This window comes from Acomys minous (genome assembly GCF_964271855.1).
Source record: "Acomys minous genome assembly, chromosome: 4".
Classification (NCBI taxonomy): domain Eukaryota; kingdom Metazoa; phylum Chordata; class Mammalia; order Rodentia; family Muridae; genus Acomys; species Acomys minous.
Genome location: NC_140486.1, coordinates 35,485,743 through 35,497,973, shown reverse-complemented (window position 1 = coordinate 35,497,973; position 12,231 = coordinate 35,485,743). Strand labels below are relative to the sequence as shown.

At 38.1% G+C, this 12,231-nt stretch overlaps 1 long non-coding RNA gene across 4 annotated transcripts in view; it reads left to right on the top strand.

Moving 5' to 3' along the window:
- The first annotated feature begins 519 nt into the window (after positions 1–519).
- Positions 520–12,231, top strand: part of LOC311595802 — a 112,059-nt gene continuing 100,347 nt past the window's right edge. The window contains exons 1-4 of one of the 4 annotated variants that reach the window (XR_014778570.1): positions 520–595; positions 6,076–6,169; positions 9,094–9,216; positions 9,463–9,588. This is a non-coding gene — a long non-coding RNA (uncharacterized lncRNA). The other 3 variants (XR_014778571.1, XR_014778572.1, XR_014778573.1) reach the window with 3 other exon arrangements.

The window sequence follows — 12,231 nt, the reverse complement described above, 5'->3', positions numbered from 1 at the left end:
TAAAACCATATATTAATGGTGTTTCATTTCAAAGTAAATATAACCATGCCCTAGCCACTTTCTGTTGGTATAAGGTCTTGATATGCAGCCCAGGCTGACCTAGAATTCATGATCTCAAGCCGCAGACTACAAATTCCTGGTATTACAGTCATGAGCTGCGTTTAAATACACTTTTGTATCTGGCCTTTTCTTAGCTCTCTGTTTATGAGATCCTATTGTGTCAGTTTTCTTTGCTGCATAGTAATTCATTCAATGGGTGTTGCATGACTTGCATATTTTACTGCTGATTGTCATTGCATTGTTTCCAGTTCTCAGCTGTTATACATCATTTGTTATGAAAGTGTCCCTACTAGCCCTTTGTGAAGGAGAGAATCAAATGGTCTAGTAAGAGAACAGGTGATGTTAATTAACTAGGAGGGCAACCACCTCATGCAGGAGCTTAATTGCTACCAGATGAAAAAGATCCCGTGAACAGACTCTGGGAGGAGCTATATAAATGAGCCCAGAACTGGCAGCAGCGGGGATTGAAGACTTGGGATAGATTTGGCTGTTCGTTGCTGCCCTTCACGACGCTCCTAGAGAAAAACCACTTGAGGTAAGGCTTCAGAGCTCCGGCTCCTGCTGAGGCTCTGGGGTCTGGTTACCCCAGGTTCCAGTGAAAGAAATCCTGCAGCTCCTGACTGGAGAATCGTTCCTCGGGGACTGATATCCTTAAGGTTTTGTTGTTGTGTCAATTAATCCTCATTTCCTACTGTTTGGGTTAATCGGGTTAAAACTGACATAGGCTTGGTCAATAAGTTGTTAATAAAGTATTTTGGTTAAGAAAGTTGAGTCTACACCTTTGTCATGAATAAGTATATTTCCCATGAGGTATGTGCCTAGGAGTGTAAATTTTTACCTTTATTAAGTGTGCTTTTGCTTTTTACTAGTAGTAATTAATCTTGAATTAATATGGCCCAATGCAATTTACTATTTTATAACTTCTACTTTTGTTGTTTTTCTTTTTCTTTTCACTTTCATTCATTTATTTACTTTATATCATGATCTATGCTTCCTCTCCTTCCTTTCCTTCCCAGTCCTTTCCTCTCATCTCCACTGTCCCCCGTCATCCTGCCCTCCTTTTCTCCTCAGAAAGGGGAGCCCTCCCATGGATATCAAGTTTGATATTCTACTTCGGCGTATCAAGTTGCAGTAGGACTAGGGCATCTTCTATTGAGGCAAGACAAGGCAGCCCAGTTAGGGGAAAGCGATCCAAAAGGCAGGAAACCCGGCTCCTGCTATTAGGAGCCCCACATGAAGACCAAACTGCTCAACTGTTTCATACATGCAGAGGACCTAGGTCTATCTCGTACATACTCTCTCTTTGGCAGTTAAGCCTCTGCGGACCCCTATGGGCCCAGGTTAGTTGATTCTGTGGGTTTTCTTGTAGTGACTTTGACCTACAATCATCCCTCTCACTCTTCCTCAGGATTCCCCAAGTTCCGCTTAGTCTTTGCCTATAGGTCTCTCTATCTGTTTCCATCAGTTGTTGGGTGAAGCCTCTCTGATGATGGTTTTAAACTAGGCTCACGTCTGCAAGAATAGCAGAATATCATCAACAGTTTTAAGGGTGGGCTCCCTCTCATGGCATGGGTCTCAAGCTGGACCAGTCATTGTTTGGCCATTTTCTCACTTTCTGTTTCATCTTTACTCCTGCATATCTCATCACCAACACAGGCTGTGGATTGGAGGTTTTGTGGCTGGTTTGGTGTTCTAATACCTCTATTGGAAGTCTTTTCTGGTTACAGGAGATGGCCATTTCATATTCCACTTTTCTCCATTTCTAGGAGTCTTAGCTAGGGTTATCCCTGTAGATTGCTGGGAGTTTCTGTTTTCCTGGGTTTCTAGCTTCTCAGAGATCCCTCCAACACCTATTACAGTTCTCTGACCCAGTGTTCTCTGCCTCCTAACCCTCCTGCTCCTCTCCCCACAGCCTGTCCTCCTTTCCCACACAATGTCTAAACTATTTCCTTTTCTCAACGCAATTCAAGCATCCCCCCTTAGGCTGTCCTTGTTACCCAGTTTTTGAGGGTCTGTGGATTTTAGCATGGTTATCTCTTACTTTATGGCTAATATCCATTAATAAGTGAGTACATACCATCTGGCCCTGGGGTGTTTTGTTGTTGTTGTTTTTGTTTTGTTTTTGTTTGTTTGTTTGGTTTGGTTTTTTGTTTGTTTGGGAGACATTAAATTACTGCTTCCATTTCTGTAGGAGTTATAGGTCTGCTCTTGATTAACTTTGTAAGTAATATCTATTATGAAAACTATTTTGTTTAGATTTTTAATTTTTTAGACAGGTTTTTGAAGTAAGACCTAATGATTACTTGAATTTCCTAGGTGTCTGTTGTTACATCTCCCTTTTCATTTCTGAGGTTGTGATTTTGATATTTTATTTCTGCCTTTTAGTTAGTTTTGCTAAGAGATTGTCTATTTTGTGTATTTTCTAAAAGAACCAACTCTTTGTTTTTATTAATGCTTTGTCTTATTCTCTTTGTTTCTAGTTTATTGATTTCTGCCTCAAGTTTGATTGTTTCCTGCCATCTACTCTTCAAGTGTGTTTGCTTTTTGTTTTAGAGCCCTCAGATGTGCTTTTAAATTGCTAGTATAAGATCTCACCAATTTCTTTTTTTTAAAGAATGCATATTTTGTTATTACTCATCCCAATAACAAAAACTAAAATTATAATTCAATTAAAGCAATGTTCAAAAGCTAATTTTTATATATTTATTTTTACTTTCATTTAATTTTTTATAATTTATTCAGATTACAATCTGATTTTTATTCCCTCACTTGTATCTTTCCATTCTCCCTCCACCTCTTTTGCTCAATTCCTGTGCCCTAGACCTCTGACAGAAGGGGACCTCCTCCCCCAACCTCTTTATGATGGTTCTTAGTGATACGAACTTAGCACTGATTTCATCGTGCCCCATACATTTGGGTATATTGTGACTTCATTTTCATTAAATTCTAAAACATCTTTAATTTGTTTATTTCTTCCTTGACCCAATGATCACCGAGTTGTTCAGTTTGTAGGGTGTCTGTTGTTTCTGTTGTTATTGAAATCCAGTTTTAATCCTTGGTGGTCTGATACGATCCTCAGGGTTATTTCAATTTTCCTATAGGGACTTGCTTTTTTACCAAGTGTATGGGCAGTTTTAGAGACAGTTCCATGAAGTACTGAGAAGAAGATACTTTTTGTGAATTTGGGTAAAATGTTCTGTAGCTATCTGCTAGGTCCATCTGATTTATAACATCTATTAAAATTCATTATTTCTGTGTTTAACTTCTGTCTGGGTGATGTATATATAGGTAAGCTCAGGGTGTTGAAGTCTCCTATTACTGTGTGTGGTTTGATGTGTAGTTTAAACTTTACTAATGTTTCTTTTACAAATGTCAGTGCCCATTCATTTGGGGCATAGATATCAGTACTAGAGATATCATCTTGGTGAATTTTTCTTTTGATGAGTATGATTCCTCCTCCATCTTTTTTTATTAATTTTGGATGAAAGTCTATTTTGTTAGACATTAAAATGGCTACTGCAGCTTGCTTCTTGGATTTATTTTCTCAGAAAATCTTTTCCAGTCCTTTATTCTGAGGTAATGTCTATCTTTTTTTGGTTGTTGTTGTTGTTGCTGAGGTATAGGAGTCTGGGCTGACATTTGTGGCTCAAAGTTTGCACTATATCTTCCCAGGTCCATCTGGCTTTTAGAGTCTCTGTTGTTGAGATGTTGGGTTTAATTTTATAGGTTTGCGATGATATGTTACTTTGCCTTGTTTTCCTTGCTGCTTTTAGTATTCATTCTTTGTTCTGTGCGTTTAGTGTTTTGACTACAGTGGGAGGATTTTCTTTTCTGGTCCAATCTATTTGGTGCACTATAAGCTTCTTGTTTGCGTATACCCATATCTTCTTCTTCTTCTTCTTCTTTTTTTTTTTATCTTAGTCAGTTTCTATGATTTTGTTGAAAATATTTTCTGGACCATTGAGCTGAAAGTCTTTTCCTTTGTCTATTCTTATTACTCTTAGGCTGTATTTTCATCATGCCCAGACTTTCTAGATGTTTGTGTCAGGAACTTTTTAGATTTAACATTTTCTTTGACCACAGTATCGGTTTCTTCTATCATATCTTCTACGCCCGAGATTCTCTCCTCCATCTCTTATATTCTGTCGATGATGGCTTGGGTGTAGCTGTTTCTGTTCTCTTCCCTAGGTTTTCCACCTCTAAGAATTTGCTCATTTTTGTGTTTCCTTTATTGCTTCTATTTTCATTTTCAGGTTTTGACCAGTTTTATTCATTTCTTTCACCTGTTTGCTTGTATTTTCCGGTATTTCTTTAAGGGATTTATTCACTTCATTTTTAAAGGCCTCTGACATCTTCATAAGATTGTATTTAATGTCATTTTCTTTTGCATCAGCTGTGTTAGGATGTTCAGAACTTGCCGTAGTAGGATAACTGGCCTCTGGTGAGGCCTGGATGTTGTTGATTGTTTTCTTATGCTGACCTTTAGCCTTCTTGTTTTTGTTGTTATTGTAAGTTTGGGCGCTGGTTTTTGAGTTTATCTTTGTTAGAGGGGTGGTTTTGGATGTTTTTCCCTTCTTGTTTTCTGCTTCCTCTTCTGTCTTCTGAACTGAGTGGCCTGGAGTTCTGGTGACTAGCTAGTCTTCCGATCCAGTAGGGTGTCTCCCTTGGGTTTTATGTGGCCTGTATGTCCTCTGAAGTTTTGCCTGCAAATCTTGCCTTGGGGGTCTCTAGTACTAGAGTGGCCTGGGGTTCCTGGTGCCAAAGAGCCTGGAAGAAAGCAAAGGGGGATGCAGGCTGGAAAATGGTGCCCACTGAGTAGTTTATGTTTTAGAGTGTTGGGTGTGTTTTAGAGGATATTGTCATCAAAACTTGGGGCAGGGTTTACCTGTTTCTCCTTGGTGCCAGCAGACCTCTAAAAAGGCAGGCAGACAGAGCCTGGGGTGTGTAATGGAGCACAGGGTATTGGATGCAGTTTACCACTGTTTGGTGTGCTTTCAGTGAGTTGGTAGACAGGGGTTTTGTGGGGGAGGGCTTCCCTTATGTCCCTGGTGTCAGTAGGCCTCCCACAAAGCAGGCAGAATTATGGGTCAGAAAATGGAGTGCTGAGTATGGAGTGCACATTCATGCTGTTGGATCTACATTTGTCATTTTTAAGACCATAGTTTCTCATATTATTTTTGAAATAAATATTAGAGCTCCAAAATGTAAATCTCTAAATCAAGCATTATTAATATGATCACCACTGTGTAGCCTTTCGTATTGGTGATGTAAAAAAAAGCACAAGAAAACCAACTTAGTGGAGAGAAGGCTTCTTTTGGCTTACAAATGCAGAGGTTTATGTCCTTTGACTCCTTGTTTCATGTGTGATGACACAATAACATAGGTAAAACATGTCAGAGAAAGATTGTTACCTCACTGAAGAGGAGGAGGAGATACAGAGACAGAGAACCAAAGCCATATGCTGTCTGTGACTTTCTTCCAGTAAGCTCTATACCATAAAAATAAATTCATCTAAGATATCTTAATGAATTTAGTTTTCTCATAATCTAGTCATTCTCATTAGTTCTACTCTCTGAGGACCAAAAATCCAATACATTGGTTTTTTGAGGGGGACACTGAAATTCAACCTTCACCATCATCCTCACTGTTAGCAGGAGTTATCTCACTGTGCACTGTTTCTTTTTGCCCTTGAGAACACCAAGGAAGAAAGGGAGAAGTGATGTCGACTCAAAACCTCTGGAAGATCCACCAGCACCCTCTGCATGAGTACTGCAAGGCTGTACTCACCAATCATGTTCATTATTTCCTGTAATTGCTTTCATTGATTTATGATGCCCTTTACTCTGAATAGGAAATTTTAAATAAATCTTACAGTGCTGATGTTAGTGAAAAAATGTGTTGTTTTTACTCTTAAAAAAAAAAACCTATGTTTACTGTGTAATTTTGCTGAGTACAGAACTTTAAGTGGATATGTTTTCTTTCAGTCCTATAAAATGCCATTTGATTCTCTTCTAGTTTCTGTTGGAAAATACCGGACATACACACCAAGAATCCATGTGAGAAAACCTTTGGTTACCAATGAGGAAGAACAAAAGAACACGTGATATTGGTAAGATGTTACGTTCCTAGCCACATCCCCTATAGAAATATACATGTACTCATTCATGTCAACGGACTAGTAAGGAAATCCTCAAACAATATTACTTATTAGTGGAATAATTTTTATAGTAGAATATATTTTTATGTACTTTCTTTTTGATTTTATCCTGTTTGTTCTCCTTATATTTAATTTCCAAAAGTATTAATGTTGTATATATTGTATGTCTTTCTTTCAATTTATTCTTCATGATTTCTACAAAGTAGAACCTCAGTGGCTTTACCTTTTTTTTTATCACCTATGAAAAATTTATAAATACAAAAACTATCTGACTTTTGAGTATAAGTTTTCCAACTGCTATTTTTTTCATTTCATTAATCTGATTGGTTTGTATTAACTTGTATTTGCTATGTCCCAGATCCTACTAAAACACATTTAATTTTATCTATGATGTCTCTATGTTTGAAGTTTCCATGCTATTATATTTTAAAATAGATTGGATTCTCAGGTTAAATATAAATCTTTCATCATTGTCGATATATAAAACACATTTATTTTTGGATATATGTATGAAAACTCACACTTAGGCCAACTCTGAGTTTACTCCTATTGTTTCATACCCAGTTTGGCCTCTAGCTGCTTGTTCTAGTTTGCCAATGTTTTCTGGTTGTTTTACAAAATAAAACTTACACTGATAATGATATCACTACAACTCCAAGCAGTGTTTGTGGTTTTCCTTGTCATTTTATTAGACATGCAGCTAATGCTGGGATGAATGTCCATACTTCAGTTTGATACTGAGCTTGCACTAAGTTGTATTCAAATCTTCTGTTGGGATTGATTTATGTTTAGATTCAGACTTTTTTTTACTCCTTCATGACAACAAATTTAGAATCTTTTCTGGAGACTCTGGGTTCTTTGCTGACATCACTCTTCCTAAGGAGACTCAGAACACTAATTTTTATTAACAATAAATAAGAGTTCTGTGTTTGCCTAGCGTTGCTTAGCTTATTGACCTCTGGGGTCTGAAAGCACTTAGGAATACTTAAATGCCTCGTTGAGAAGGGCTGGTGAGTGTGTGTGCTCACCTCATTCTCTGGAGTGTTGGAATGTCATCAGGACAACTCAAATCTGTAGGCCAAAAGCCCATCGCACAGTCTCCCATCTTCTGCTCCGAGACTTTCTTCTCAGCTTCTTAACTTCTTTATTGTGCATAGTTAGGAAGTAACCCCTGATTTGAGAAAGAGAATAGCTTACTGAATGAGAAAGAAATAAAAAAGAAAAGGACATGACTGCTACTAGGAGGAAGAGAAGGTTTATTGTAGATAAAAATGAGAACATAACCAGAGGCAGAGACATCAGGAGGAGTCCAGAGTCACATGACCCTGAGCTGAGCCCTGTGAGGAAAGGGCGGAGAGGAGAAAGGGGAGAACCAGGAGAGTAAAAGGCAGTCAAAAGGCCTAGGTAATTGAATGGTTCGTTTAGAGGGATGCTGAAAGTATAGTGACAGATTTTCTTTTTTTTTTTTTTCAAAAGAATCATGCAGAAGTGATTATTTGGATTAAACCACCCAACTTTAATGTAAATTATAAAAGTATAAATATCATCTGCTTTCATTCTAAGTCTATTCACACACAAAAGTAAAGGTCTGTATATCTAATTAAATATATGTAACTAGCAAAAAATTGCTTACAATTATTTATATAAACTTTCCAATTTTTCTGGTTTTTGACATTTCTATTAAAATGAATATTGGAAAAATATGTAACAGTATATGTGTGTGCATGTTTGTGGCTGTGTAGATGAGTTTGTATGGGTGCACAGGTATGTAAATAAGTATGTGTGTTGGGTTTTTTTTTTTTTTTGTGTGTGTGTGTGTGTGTGTGTGTGTGTATGTGTCTTTATTCCTGGTGTTCCTGAGGAAGAATTTTGTGGTATAAGATTGGTTTCTGAACAATGCACATTGTACAATACACCTATGTAGCATAATAGTGAAAGGAAATAAAAGGACTGTTATCTGAAAAATATGGGAAACTTCAAGTTCAATAGATAGTGCGATAATATATTAGATCTCTATCACATGTATATTTTGTATATTTATAAAATCAATGCTACACTTTTAGCAAAAGTGATGAAAGAAAAATATCACAACTCTTTTCAATGAGCTTTAATTTATTGGATCTAGAGAAATGGTTTAGCAATTTGGCCTATTGCTTAGCTATCTTTAATTCAGGAATCATTGATTTTATTGATTGCAAAGCCAGTGTTGAAATGCTAATTTAAGGCATTTACATTCCAGGATTCTAATAATGTCTGCATTGCTCTGTTTGAAATATAAAATAGCAACAAGTATTTCTAAAAATCTCATCTTCTATGGTTCTTCTGTGATGTATTTATTTAATTGCACATTTTTTTTGACAAGGGATCAACTTTAATTTACAATTCCCAGTGATAACAAAACATTTCTTTAATATGACAATTTGTTCCTCACATTTCCAGTGAATACATTTTAAAGAGACATTTGTATAGGTTAGGGAAATGGAAATGCAAATAATTCTGTGCATGGTTTCTGTTCTACATGTGAAGCATTCAGTTATGTGTAGCTCAGTGGTCATACATTTCAGTCTTGTAGATGAGGGTTTGAAGCATCTTTCATGTAATACAGCAGGCAAGTGCCACACACACACACACACACACACACACACACACACACATCACATCACATTATAATGAGTATATAAATTGCTGAAGTAATATTGGGTTTATAAAAACAAATATTGACTCCTCATGTTCCCATTAGAGTTAACAGGCATATTTTATACCTATTAGCATTCAACATGTATCCTCAGCCCAGAACTTGTGGTCCTAAGAAAGCTTCAGAGGAAGGTTATGGTAAACTAGAAAAAGGTTAATTCTTGTTTTTGTGTTAATTCAAGAATTTTAGAAATCACCAGTTGAACTAGCTGGTTTGTGTATCAACTTGGCACAAGTGAGATTCATCAGAGAGCAAGGAGCCTCAGTTGAGGAAACACCTCACCTCATGGAAATAAGATCCAGCTGTAAGGTATTTTCTCAATTAGTGATCAATGCCTGAGGGATCCACTATTGTGGTGGTGCTATCCTTGGGCTGGTATCCTGGGTTCTATAGGAAAGCAAGCCATGGGGAGCAACTCAGTAAACAACATACCTTGATGTTTGGTAATGGTGTTTTGTCACAGCAATAGAAACCCAGACTAAGACACCTGTTATGACAGAGTTGTCATTCTGGAGACTTATTATTACTTTAATCTAGGATGGTTTTTCAGAGCTGAACATTTGAACACCTGTACCCAGAATATTGCTTTTCGAGAAGTGACGTCCTTGCTGTAACTGATTGAGACTGTAACTTAGAAGCCTTTGAAACTTACTTCTGGGAGGATTCACAACAGCAGGTAAGACAAGCAGAATGTGAGGAATTATTCCGGGGAAGGAAGGCAGAAGATGGCGATACCAGTAGACAGTGATGGCCAGGCTCATGTAGCTTCAGATGTTAGTCAAGGTCCTACTGAGAAGTGGGCTAGAGGTTACTGCATCACACTGTGGCAAAGAACTTGACCACATTTTGTCATCGTCATGGTGCTTTATGGTAGGCTAATTCAGAAAGCAGGGAAGTAAATATGTTGGAGGGAATTTTAAGGCAATCTACCACTCAGCTGTTTTTATTCGTGTTTATGGTAAAACATAGTGAAAAAATAGGTCAAAAGGATTTTAAATATTAAAGTTTGGCCACAGATTGGTGCAGTGAAGAAGTGATTGCTTAAGTGAGTCCCATTAAAATGAGCCACTGTTCCTTGGATGAGGACAATACAAAAGATGGCGGGAATGGAATGAGACTCGCCCATTTTGGGATCTAAGATATAAAGGAAAAGCATTAAATGACTGCTGGGAGAAAGGAGCTGCAGGTCCCCACTGGAACAGGGCTCCGTAGATTGTTGTGTTTCCAGACATCCACGAAGTCAGAAGACACTGAAATCATGGTCAGTGTTGGGCTAGGTGCTATTGAAGCTGACAACAAGCCTTGGTATGTAGGTGATGCCAATGCTTCAAGATGTAGAACACAGCAGTTGCAGGATTGTGGAGGTGTCCAGCATGATTTCAAAGGAAGGGATGGAGGCCAACGCACGAGTAGAAAGGTCACATGTCCTTTAGCAAGCACAACCTTAGAGAGGCTAGCTTTTTGGACTGTTTGCTCAGGAAATCCACAGAGAACCCCAAAGTGTACCCTTGTAGGTTGTGGCCATCAAGACTGTAGGTGCAAATCTTCTTTTCTAATTGCCCCAAGTTCTGACTGTGGCACTAGTGATATTCCTGTTATGGTTTGGTCATTTGATCTCTTTTCTCCTTTCTATGCCTTAATATCTAACCTTTGGGACTAGAGGAGTTCAATTTTGATTGGATTTTACATGGATCCCAAAACTAAGAGTTTGCCCTTTTTTTTTTTTCTTTCTTTCTTTTTGTTGCAGAGACAATATTGAAGTTGAACTTTTGGACAATGCTGGGGTCACTTGGGGACTCCTAGAAATGTATTAAATAGATTTTCCCAATGCAAAATAGGGAAGAGCTTCAAAGGGATTGTGATACAGAATGGTATAGTTTCAGTATGAATTGTACCAAAGTTGTAAGTCAAACTCATTTGGGGAGAAATGTTAGAACGAAGAAGAAAAACTACACTGGGATCTAAAAGCTTGTTTTCCACTCACAGAGAGAGTTGCATTCAGGAGAACAACCAGAATGTGAAACTTTTAGAGCCTCCTTAGAAGCTGCTGAATAGACATGGAGTAGGGGTGCGGATGGGTTGGAGGGGTGTGGGTTAGTGTACGAAAAGAGATATAAAAGAGAGGATGGAAGGTGGACCACTTAAAATATATGAGATAGAATCTAAGTTGGTTGTTTTCTTTTAGGAAAGTGCAGTGAATTTGGATTATGTGAAGACAGAGTGCAAGCTGTGAGGGAAAAGACACGAAGCTGAAAAGTTGTCTAGTTAAAATTGTAAATTGCCATGTAAATGTATGGCAAATATCTGAGATGGGACCATATATGGTGTTTAGTATAAACTTTATTCACACATGCTTTTAGATGCACATTCTGGCTTTAAATGTGAATGAAATCTGATGTAGGTGGACCTGGCAGGGCTCTCCTTTGGTAACCTCTGTCAAAAATGATGAGACATGAAATCTGGTTTGGAAGGAGTATAACACATTAAGGAAACACTCTGATGTACAGACAACCCCAGCAAAGGCAGATATGACAGCACAGTGAATGGGAAATTTATGTGTGTGTTAAGCAAGTCCCTTGCCAAGCATGCACTTGTTCCTCTGGTCATCAGTGTGAAAGACACCATGCTTTTCTATTTTAAATGGAATAAAATCCATTATACCCTAGGACATATATCTGTGACAAATCAGTTTTCTAGCAAGTCCTCAAACTAGAAGACACCTTTATAGTACATAGCTTTTTAACTTGTCTTTTATAGTGGAGAGAGGCTGATGCTGGAGTTTTTCCTCTCCCATCCTTGCTTTTATTTTGAGACACTTGTCTTTCATGAGGCCAGGTTTCTTTGAAAGGGTTAATGGGACATAAATCTTGGGAGGGGTGGTGCATTCAGATTGGAAATAGTGGAAACAATGCATCCTGGTTCTATAAACAGCTTTGCTTTTCTCGTTCAGTGGTGACTTTTCTTTTCTTTATGTAAGCTGGATGTGACCAAATGTACCCAATATAGAGATGACAAATGAGGCCACTCCTACCTTCTAAGTCCTGGATTCTGAAGAAGAATGATGGGTCCCCATAGAGGTCATTCAGGATCAGCTTTTCAGGGAGGAGTGAGACTTTTGTTGTTGCATGTGCCTTACCTGGAGGCTACTGCCGTGAAGAAGGAAGCCACAGAGTTGCTGCTGAGATAAGAGCACAGCAAACAGTTCCAAAACCACAGGAATTCTAGAACAGTGGGATCAAGTATAGGAATGACTGTATATGGTACATTGACACCAGGTGGAAGGCAGTTGTGCTCACTGTGAACCATGGTGCCAGCTGGA